The sequence below is a fragment of the Impatiens glandulifera genome, chromosome 6, assembly GCF_907164915.1.
Source record: "Impatiens glandulifera chromosome 6, dImpGla2.1, whole genome shotgun sequence".
Lineage (NCBI taxonomy): Eukaryota > Viridiplantae > Streptophyta > Magnoliopsida > Ericales > Balsaminaceae > Impatiens > Impatiens glandulifera.
Window position 1 is genome coordinate 55,498,349 of NC_061867.1, and position 12,339 is coordinate 55,510,687.

General features: G+C 32.2%; 1 pseudogene; it reads left to right on the forward strand.

Annotated features, from left to right (window-relative positions):
* Nucleotides 1-1,487: 1,487 nt before the first annotated feature.
* On the forward strand, nucleotides 1,488-12,082 carry LOC124944039 (annotated as a pseudogene).
* The last annotated feature ends 257 nt before the right edge of the window (nucleotides 12,083-12,339 follow it).

Consider the following 12,339-nt stretch of genomic DNA (forward strand, 5'->3'; position numbering starts at 1 on the left):
CCTGATTGAAAATCGTTTGCTACGCAAGGAATCTCCCAAAATTGAGACCTGTAACCAATGCAAACTCCCTCATCCCGAAGCACAGCTCTTCTCCATTCACAAAGAACTTCATCTCCATAGAATTTGAGCTGGACTTTCTGAGGAGCGTGTGGTGTATAATCGTTCCTGAGAACCGCAGTAACGGGTGCCCTTTGAATAAAAATCTGAATTGGGTTTCCTCTACCCTTTCAGTTAGATTCATTTTCGCAAACTTGGCCGCAATATTTCCCATATTGGTTTTCCAAGATACCCTCTCAGCAAACTCGGGTATTATAGTGGACTCCATCTACAAAACAAGGAACAACATGGGAGTAAGCAAATCGAATTAACCATTAAGAAATACATTAAGGTGCAATAATACATTAAAGTGCAGTAATACATTAAGTTGCAGTAAATGTGCAGTAATGGACAGTTCTAAATACATTAAGCATATGATGTGTCATTTCTTAATATAACAACTCATCCTGCCTCATTGGCATTCTATTAAGGTGCAGTAAAGTAGCAAAAGTTAAAACTTAAGCCTACACAGTCAAAGAAAACACAAAAATACTATTTCTTCACAAGAACATAACAAACACGAAAATGCCATTTCTTAAACGAGAAATGAATGAATAAACGTGAAATGCATGCATGCAGAATAAGAACACTGATATAATACTCGTCATATACCCTAAAAGCATTTACACACATAAACGAAACCAGAACCAAACCCTAAACCCTAAATACATCAATATCAATCAATATAAACGGCATAATACACATCAAAACCTAACCCTTAAGCACTAAACTCACCGGAATATGTCGAAAAGATGGTGGAAAGACGATGATGTCGAATAGACGGTGGAAAGTCAATGATGTTGGACGAGGAACGATGTTGAGGAACGATGATCTTGATCGATGTTGAAGGAAGTCGGTAGTTGAGAAGACGTGGTTTTAGAAGTCGGGGTGGGAGGGAGAATCGGGGAGGTTTTGTTTTAAATTAGGGCAAAAAATTATATATAAGACTAAAGACGCGAATTGCCATCCACGTGATTTAATCTAAACCGCGTGAGTTGATCAACGCGATTTAGATGAAACGCGTGCATGGGAATTCACGTTAATTGAAAAACGCGAATTGTCATTCACGCGTTTCATATAAAACGCGTTAATGAAATCACGCGATTTAGATTAAATCGCGTGAATGGCAATTCGCGTCATTGAGCGTAAAAATCTGGCGCGCGAGGGATATTTTTGACATTTCGCAAGGCAAAAGAACCTTTTTTTTTTCAACATTTAGCAAGTGCGAGCCTTTTCTGGAATTTCCCGAAAATAATGATGTAAAAGTTATATATAAAATAAAATTTAAACTGTAATTTCCGATAAATTTGCTAAGATATTAAAAAATAAATAAATATTAACCGTTTATTTCTCGTGAATTTATCTTTCCTCTTTTCTTTCTCTCTTTAAACCCTAAGCGTATGGATTTGGTTTTCAAAACCCTAACAAAACCGTCACACTTTCTAAGCTTTACTTGGAAAAGTTTTCTCTTTTGGATAGATTGATCGGATCTTCACCTTCTTGGCGCTGGTAAAATCTCTTTTCATATTTGTGTTTGTCATGATCTTATGAAGTTATGATGATGTTTTGAAGTAATTAGGCTAGTAATGTTTCTTCACTCGTACGAATTGTTTTCTACTGATAATGACCTTGAATGCGACCTACTACAATGAAACTAAATCGTGATGAACTTGTTTGGATCGTATTTTAACTATAGCATGAACATGATCTTATTATTCTACATTAACACGCTGGAAAAACAAACAAAAATGCATTTAAGACGTTGATTGCTGCTGAGTACAGCGGAATTGAAGTCCAATTTGCATGGTAAAATTGTTGATCTATCTATGTTAATATGTAGTTGTACAAAAATCTTGCCTAGAAACTGTTATTATTTCGAGAAATATTTTTGTTCATGATATTTTCATTGGTATGTGTTTGACAAATGAATTGGTGACTATAATCACTAGATGCTATGTTAATTTGAGTTGAAGTCCAATTGGCCAATAATTTTGAGATGGGCTTGTCAAACAAAGAACAGTTTCTCAAAATGAATCTAATTAGGAAGGTAAATTTGCTGATCTATCTATGTTAATTTGCATAGAAACAGTTATTTATTTCGAGGAATTTTTCTTGTTCATGATATTTTCATTGGTATGTGTTTGACAAATTAATTGGTGACTATAATCACTAGATGCTATGTTATTGCAGGTTTCTGATCCATTTTTGAAAGCAATGCAATGAAAGTATAGTTTAGATCAGATCATTTGTCTGGATTACATCTTTTGTGTAACTTCTGTGATGCTTTTTTTTATTGCAGTTACTCGCTTGAAGCCAGATAATCGCCTTTATGGATCTTCGTTAATTGATTATGTATGAAATCATCTTCCTTCTTCATTTTTATCTTCGAACTTGTTTGTTGTTGTTCATCAACTATGAAACTATAAACTATATACCCTTCTTTTTTTTTCAAGTGTGCTTCATTAAAGATATAATGGGTATTTTGGTAAAAGAACCCAAATAAACTGGTTTTTAAGTAAGATCAAACAAGATATTTTGGTATATTTGTATTTCCTTGCTGAAATGTCAATGTTACTTTCCAGGCTCATATTGAACAGTGGATTGATTTTGAATAATTGGAAATTGATGCTAATATGTTAACTTGGTTTATACGGTTCGTTCGATCCTACCTGTATAACTCATAATTAATTGACACATGTTTGACATAATATTTGTATTTCCCTTCTCTCGCAAATTAACTATGGTTAACATGATATTTTTGAATTTTAAGATTTGTTGATCATGAGCAAAATCAGAATTTTAAGTAGAAAACTATGCATTAATTTCATATTTTTCTACTTAGGGCTGAGAAATAAATTAATCCTCATAAAAAATATATATAATAAATTAATGCATAATTTCCTCATCTAAATTCTGATTGCTCATGATTAATAAATCTTAAACTTAAAAAATACCATATCAATCATAGTTAGGTTTGACTTTATGTGGGTTAATTTGTGAGAAAGAAATTCAAGCATTAAATGTGTCAATTAATTAGTGGGTTTAGGCATAATGGAACCAAGTTTAGATCGAGAATTGAATGTGCTGTTTACCTTCCTCCAGTTAGTTGTCTGCATTTTAACTCTTATGCTATTTTTGGTTACTGAATTCCAATTCTTATAAATTTGGAACTATAATTCAAGATCCAATTATGACTCTTCATCAAATTCTCAATGTATTGAAACAAACCATATAACTTGCTTGTGATTTCTATTTGAATCAAAGCTGCTATATCTGCGGTCAAACCAGCTTTTGATTGGAAATGTATTTGTCATATCTATCCACAAAAATGTATTTGATTGTAATTGGTGTAACTCTGGAAGATGACATGTAATTTATTCTTGGGTATCATCCAACTTATGACTAAGGAATTTACTTCTGAATTTCCACACATAAAGAGATACTTTTGGACAATGGTTAACCAACCGAATTTCAGTAAGGTATTGGGTGTTCTAGAACAGATAGAAACGGTTCTACCTGTTTCTTCTGCCAAAAGAACAGCCCAACCAAAAGAAGCTAAACATAAACCTAAGTTGGAAGTGAACAATCAAAACCAAAAGAAGTTGTTGATGAGGAAGAAGAAGCTCCTAAGCCAAAACCTATGAATCCTCTTGATCTTCTTCCACCAAGCAAGATGATACTCGATGAATAGAAGAGACTCTACTCTATAATACCAAGACAAACTTTCGCGATATTGCAATTATAGGTTATTTCTTTTCTTCCCACTCTTTGAATGTTACTCATCTTGTATGTTGATGACCCATATTCAAAAATCACATGAATGTTAATGGGTTATAGTTACTCTGTTTTCATAAACTGTGTTTAGCCTATTATATCCTCACATGCTATGTTGATTTTAAAGGGGGTTATAGTTGTATTTTGGATGCTCTTACTTACTATTATACTCTATTAAGTCATCCATATCTTACCGAATTAAGAAAACTCATTTTGAGTTGAATCCATTTGAAGTTATTGGATCTTTTCTTTGCATCTTGCCTTCTTCCACGCAGTTTCGATTTTATCAAACACACTTTTATCTGTTATGCAAACCAAACAATGTCTAATACATTGAATTTGCTATTTACAGGATTTTGGGATAGGTATGATGAGGGATATTCTCTTTGGTTTTGCGAGTACAAATACAACAATGAGAATAATGTGTCATTTGTCACCCTCAATAAGGTAAGCGGGATTTATGCAGCGTATGGATTCGATTCACAAATATGTTTTTGGAAAGATGTTGGTTATTGGATTACAACCTCCCTTCAAGGTAAAAGCCTCTTTCGAGGATGACGATTCCTCGGTTTGTGTTTGACTAGTGTTATGATACGGAGTTATATGAATGGACTCAAGTTGACTTAACTAATGGGAACCAAATGACCATTTCAAGGTGAACCTCTTTTGGATGCTGAATGCTTTAAGTGATTCCAGAATTCTCAATTTCGTGTTTGAAATTAGATTTTTGTAATAAATTTGTAGTTGTGTATAGAGAAACTGATAATTTATTTTGTGAAGTGGGTATGTTTTTATTTGATATAAAAAGGCTTCATGTGTTTCCTTTATAATCAAATAGTCCTTGAACAAAAAAAATAAATTATTATCCTAATCTGGTGATCTCATATAATCACACATTACTTATATCAAATGAAAATAATTGTTTTAGTTTTGATTTTAATGACTTTTCAATTGACTGAAATGTGATTTTGTAAAATAATTTGTGATAAAATAACCCAAGTTTCCATATTACAAATATAGGGTTATTCATATAATTTAATTTTGAATTCTAAATAAAATAACTTATGAATTTATATTATTGTTTGTTCCCTTACAATTTTTTGTTCTTTTGTTAGTACCAAAAGGCAAGACCTTGTTTGGTTTGACTATATATTTTAAATTTGATCCAATTGCTATTGGGGAATGAACTTGAGCCATGTTTATCCTATTAAACTCAAAATTTGAACTTATGCTCTAATTTTAATATTTTCAGCTATTTTGACACTTTTTCTCTAATATCTAACTTTACATTTTATTTTTATCAAATAATTATTTTATATCAAATCTGTTAGAAGTGACAGAGAAATGTCTTTTATATACATGATTTTGTTTAAATTGCATTAATTTATGTTGAAAATATGCATAAATTCTTCTCATTGTATATCAATTTTTTATTTTTCTAAGTATTTACGGACAAAACTTGCACTTTTGTAATAGGCTTGAATCGGCCATCTAGATACGACTTACATCAATGAGTTTAATAGTCAAAATTTATGAAACACGATTTGGTTGGAATTTTAGACGATCGATGATTTTAAATTAATTATCAAAAAGTTCAAATTTCTTATATAGAATAAGAATTGTTCATTTTGTACTAGAAGTATTTTTAAACCAAAATAAATATAGAAAGAACAATTTCAAACAATATCAAGTATCAAATATATTTAAAATTTAGTAAATTAATTATAGCATTATATATATATATATATAACAATTATTAAAAAAAAATCTTAAATGACTAAAATTGTTAAAGTTAGTTGAAACAAACTCAAAATCATAATTTGAATAATTTAAGAGACTAAAGATATCGAGTTCAATTTATATTAAGAGAACTAACTATGGTAAAATCGAATCATACAAAAATTAACAGTGTCTTGTGTATCCGAATAGACCCTACTGAACCTCTCTAATTATTATGTATGCTGCCCCGAGTGCTATGATGGACGACCGATAACTATTCCTTAATGCCCCCATTCACGATGAACAAATTAGTTCAATCATTTCATTGGTGTGTGAAAGTTGAACTTGTCGTTGCTGGGCTGCCTGGACACCGAGAAAGACCCGGTGAACTCATGCGATTCCGATGTGCTACTCAATGGCGAATCCGGACCGCCTCATTCGATGAATAGCCCGTCCCACCTAGAACAACCATATTTCATAATGAATGATTTGAAATTTGAGTTATTTCATATAAATTTCAACTGAAAATTATAATATAAGAATATTGTTATAAATAAAAATTAAATAATAAATAATGAGCATTAAAAACTTATAAGAAAACAATGATATTATATTTTCAGTTTATTACTTATTCCATAAATAAAGTAGTGACAGTTATACTTGTCAGCCATTAAAGAATTGGATCTTGAGGCACAATATGCGAGTGTGTAAATGTGGTAATGCTTCAATATGATTATGATTGGTCGAAAAAATCAACTGATTTCTCTTTTTCTTTTTTCATCCAAAATTAATTTAGCTTTACTATATATAGTATTATTGTATATGATGATGATATAGATGATTTGAATTCTCAAATTCAATCATTTAATGTCTTAATAATCATTAATTTAAATAATTGAATCAAATCTCCATTCCAATATAGTATTATTGTAGTTTGGATTTTATGTTATTCTTGTTCAAAAGCCATCTTTCTTGGAGCTACTTTTAAGGGGGGGGTTTAGTTTCAATATTTTTTAGTTTTTCCATCTTTCTTGGAGCTACTTTTATGGGGATTTCTAATGACCCACTCCCAAAGTATTAAAACCTTGGTTCTTCAGTGTTTTTCAGAAACTAGCTAGTTTTAATTCGGCAGACCTCCAGGTACCATTTCTTAGTATATAAGTTAATTGTTCTTTTATGATTTCGTTTTCTTCTTGTATTGTTTGTACAGTCCGTAGAAGATGGTGCAATTGTCGGATGATATTATAGAAGAGATTCTTTGTCGGCTACCTGTTAAAAGTCTGCTCCGTTTCAAATCTCTATCTAAATACTGGCTTGCCATAATCAGTAGTTCCTATTTCGTCAAATTGCACATGAACCAATCAGTCCAAACCAAGAGCAACGTTAACCTCTTACAAATGCACTATGATCTCTACCGGGTGGATCTTGATTCTCTCCATGACGGCGATGTTCTTCAACCGGTGAAGATCGATCCCATTCCATTGAATTTTTGGCATTCTTTTAGTAGGACTTGGATTTATGGACTTAGATCTTCCTGTGATGGCTTGCTTTGCATGTCAAAAGTCTTTGACATTGACGATGTCTTCTTATGGAATCCATCAACCAGAAAGTTTATAAAACTGCCTTACGAATCAATTGATTTGGCAAACCCCTTTGGTATTTCTAAATCCAACACCTTTTGTGATTATCGAATTGGTTACGACAAAACTAATGATGATTACAAGGTACTGAGAATTGCAAAACCCTATGATAAGTTATTTGCCGAGTTTAAGGTTTATAGTTTGAGATCAAATTCATGGCATAGTCTAGAGAACTTTCCTCAGTTTCCTATATATATGTATAGCTATGGAGATTCCATTGTTGGTGGAGCTCTGCATTGGATCTCAATTGTTAAATCAGATTTGAAAAGTGGAAGCTTGATTGTTGCCTTTGATCTTGGGACGGAGAAATACAGAATACTTCCACATCCACAACCGGAGTACCGCAAGCCTCAATACAAATTATATTTAGATAATTTTGGAGGATGTCTTTCGTTAAGTTGTCATGACAAATCATTCACCGTGGATATGTTTTTACTGAAAGAATATGGTGGGAAGAATGAACATTGGTCGAGATTGTTTAAACTATCAACAACAACTTCTTTTGAGATTCATTACCCTTTGAAACTTATTGCTTATTCAAAGAGTGGTAAGAAAATATTGTTTGACATGGGTTATAAGAGGCTTGTTTTGTATAATTTAGAACAGAAGTCAGTTGAAGAAATTAGGGTTAAGGGTATTGGTATGGAACCAATAATTATGCGCACTTGTGTTGAGAGTCTCGTCTCTCTCGATGTTCCAACAACAAAGGTATGTAACCAAATTTATGTCAAATTTGATTTACTAATTATCAAATATATGTATTGGTTATTTTTTACAATGTTGTATTGGTCTAAAGAGGATTTTTTGTTTACAAATGGAGATAGGGGAAAATGGTGTAAAATCGCAGCTGATAATGGTTGAACAAACGGAAGACATGAATTCTTTGGATTAAATCTAGGAATTGCTTGCTTGTCTTTTGGGTTAATGCTTTATTTTGTTGCAATAAGTTGTTAGACGTAATTTTGAATTATTTAACTATATAATTTAATTGAAAATTAATATATATCTTTTTGGTTGATGTTATATGTGTATATATATAAGGTTTTAAGTGATGTCATTAATTCATTGATCATATTCATTCTAGTCTTTTCCCATGTAATGTATATTGAGCAATTGTTGCCAAATCATAAACAATAAATAAGCTCCATTCCTAAACTAAATTTTGCTATTTGTTTTTAGAAATTTTTACTACAACAAATTTGTTCTTTCTAGTAAATGAGGTGACTTCGAATCTTTGTGAAAATTACGAATTTGAATTGGTCTTTTAAATCAAACAATTTGATACACCATCGTTTCTTTCTACCATATACACTCTAAAGGGTGACAAAACAACATCATTTGAGTCCTCACACGTTCTAATTAAACGAGTGTTGTGTGAGTGGTCCATATGTCGCTGGATTCCGCGATTGTTGACCTATCCACTACTGGCGGGGTCTTCGGCCTCCGGTGACATTTTCTGATCCCATTTAGTTTTTTTTTTCGAACTTGATAAAATAAATACAACATGATTAATTTTATATTTCAATTTTATTTAGTCTATTTATTTATCTATTTATTTATCTTATTCAGAATTTAATTAATTTGAATTTAGATGGTTATGACGTAGATTTCAAAAGTAACTATTTGTTTTAATTTCGTGTAATGAGTTTGTATATAATACTGTGTTAAATAATTTGTTAACTCAAAATTATAAAAAGTTATAAATTATAAAAAAAACGAGAGTTCACAATTCTAAAAATAATTGCATACAAGAATTGTACAAAATCATGAGTCTCCAAATAATTATACAAGTTCTAGCTACATTTATCATGTGTCTCTCTAAATAACTCTATCCCGATTTCCTTAAAAAGAGGTGGGAAATCAAAATTTTCATCAAAATTATCGTTCTTTGGTTGTGAAGCTATCAATGCAGACGCAAAATTCATCTTCGCAGACGCAAAATGAATTGCGCAGGCGTACATTTGCGCAGACGCAAAAGGCATTTGTGCAGACGTAATATACATATTCCAACCCTTTCAAATCATTTAGCATTCACAAAACAATTCTCCCTCGCCTAAAACTCTAAACCTAAACTTTAAAACCATTTCTACTCAGCATGCATGCAAGAGGAAAACGACGGTAAAACTCACTTGAAATGATGAAGACGTCGTCGCTGTCGTTCCGGCGTTGGGTTGCTGGAATCGCTGGGAGTTGCTGACTGTGTTGATCGGGGAATTGCTTCGTCGATCGGGTTCGTTGATAGTTGGTCGGGAGAGAAGAAGAGAGAAAAAAAATGTGAAGGATACAACTATCAGAAAAGAAGAAGAGAAATGAAATGATGGAAGAAAAAAGAATACATTTATTAAGGGTAATTTATTCTTTTGTCAAAGTAAAATGTCAATTTTTTTAAAAAAATTAATCACCTGTTATTTTTAAAAATAACCTTATTGTTATTTCATCAAATTGGGAAATTTGAGGAAATGACCCCAAAAAGGGGGCTAATTATGTTTGGTGCGGGCCACTAATTTTTATAGCGCTGGTGATCCCCAAATAATTTTCTGCCGAAAATACCCCCGTTGCGTCACGCACCTGAGGGCATTGTGAAAAGTCCACAATGCCCTTACTATATAATAAAAAAAATTACAGTTTTTCTCTTTCTTTTCATTTCTTTCTTTCTTCTTCTCTTTCTTCACTTCCTTTTCTCCTCCTTCTCTCTAAAAAGGACAACCACCGACGAAGGAATCCCAACGAAGACGGCGGGATCCCAACGAAGGAGATGTCTCTTTCTGCTACTGGTATGCTTACTTTTTCCTTTATTTGAACGCATTGTTTGTTAGAGTTTAGGGATTAGGGATTGATTAGGTAAATGTCACCGGCGGCGAAATCCGGGTGCGTCACGCAGGTGCGTGACGCACCTGAGTGACGCACCCCAAACCATTTATAGTTAGTATTTTGGTATATTTGTATTTCCTTGCTGAAATGCCAATGTTATTTTCCAGGCTCATATTGAACAGTGGATTGATTTTGCATAATTGGAAATTGATGCTAATATGTTAACTTGGCTTATACGGTTCATTAGATCCTACCTGTATAACTCATAATTAATTGACACATGTTTGACATGATATTTGTATTTCCCTTTTCTCGCAAATTAACTATGGTTAACATGATATTTTTGAATTTTAAGATTTGTTGATCATGAGCAAAATCAGAGTTTTAAGGAGAAAACTATGCATTAATTTCATATTTTTCTACTTAGGGCTGAGAAATAAATTAATCCTCATAAAAAATATATATAATAAATTAATGCATAATTTCCTAATCTAAATTCTGATTGCTCATTGCTCATGACTAATAAATCTTAAAATTAAAAAATACCATATCAACCATAGTTAGGTTTGACTTTACGTCGGTTAATTGTTGAGAGAGAGAAATTTAAACATTTACATGTGTCAATTAATTAGTGGATTCAGGCAATGTCTTTATAGGTAGAATCGAACGAACTGGTTTAGATCGAGAATTAGATGTGTTGTTTACCTTCCTCCAGTAAGTTGTCTGCATTTTAAATCCTATGCTATTTTTGGTTACTGAATTCCAATTCTTACAAATTCTCAATGTAATGAAACAAACCATATAACTGCTTGTGATTTCTATTTGAATCAAGGCTGAGGAAGCTACTATATCTGCGGTCAAAAGAGCTTTTGGTGCCTTGAACTCATATCTGTCCACAAAAATGTATTTGGTTGGAAATGGTGTAACTCTGGCAAATGACATGTAATTTATTCTTGTGTATCACCCAACTTGTGACTAAGGAATTCACTTCTGAATTTCCACACATAAAGAGATACTTTTGAACAATGGCTAACCAACCGAATTTCAGTATGGTATTGGGTGTTGTAAAACAGACAGAATTGGTTATACCTGCTTCTTCTGCCAAAAGAACAGCCCAACCAAAAGAAGCTAAACATAAACATAAGTTCGAAGTGAACAATCAAAACCAAAAGAAGTTGATGAGGAAGAAGAAGCTCCTAAGCCAAAACCCAAGAATCCTCTTGATCTTCTTCCACCGAGCAAGATGATACTCGATGAATAGAAGAGACTCTGACAAACTTTCGCGATATTGCAATTAAAGGTCATTTCTTTTCTTTTCCCACTCTTTGAATGTTACTCATCTTTAATTATGATGACCCACATCCAAAAATCACATGAATGTTAATGTGTTATAGTTACTATGTTTTCCTAAATTGTGCTTAGCCTATTATATCCTCACATGTTATGTTGATTTTAAAGGGTTATAGTTGTATTTTGGATGCTCTTACTTACTATTTTACTCTATTAAGTCATCCATATCTTACCGAATTAAGAAAACTCATTTTGAGTTGAATCCATTTGAAGTTATTAGATCTTTTCTTTGCATCTTGCCTTCTTCCACGCAGTTTCGATTTTATCAAACACACTTTTATCTGTTATGCAAACCAAACAATGTCTAATACATTGAATTTGCTATTTACAGGATTTTGGGATATGTATGACGAGGAAGGATACTCTCTTTGGTTTTGCGAGTACAAATACAACAATGAGAATAATGAGTCATTTGTCACCCACAATAAGGTAAGAGGATTTGTAAATATGCATTTGGAAAGATGTTGGTTATTGGATTACAACCTCCCTTCAAGGTAAAAGGCCTTTGGCTCTTTCGAGGACCAACGATTACTCGGTTTGTATTTGACGAGTGTTATGATACGGAGTTATATGAATGGACCCAAGTCGACTTAACTAATGGGAACCAAATGATAGACGATTAAGAACCATTTCAAGGTGAACCTCTTTTGGATGCATTTGCTAAATGCTTCAAGTGATTAATTTCGTGTTTGAAATTAGATTATTTTTAATAAATTTGTAGTTGTGTCTAGAGAAACTGATAATTTATTTTGTGAAGTAGGTATGTTTTTATTTGATATAAAAAGTGTTCATGTGTTTCCTTTATAATCAAATAGTCCTTAAACAAAAAAAATTATTATCCTAATTTGGTGATCCCATTTAATCACATTACTTATATCAAATGAAAATAATTATTTTAATTTTGATTTTGATTGAAATGTGATCTTGTAAAATAATTTGTGATAAAATA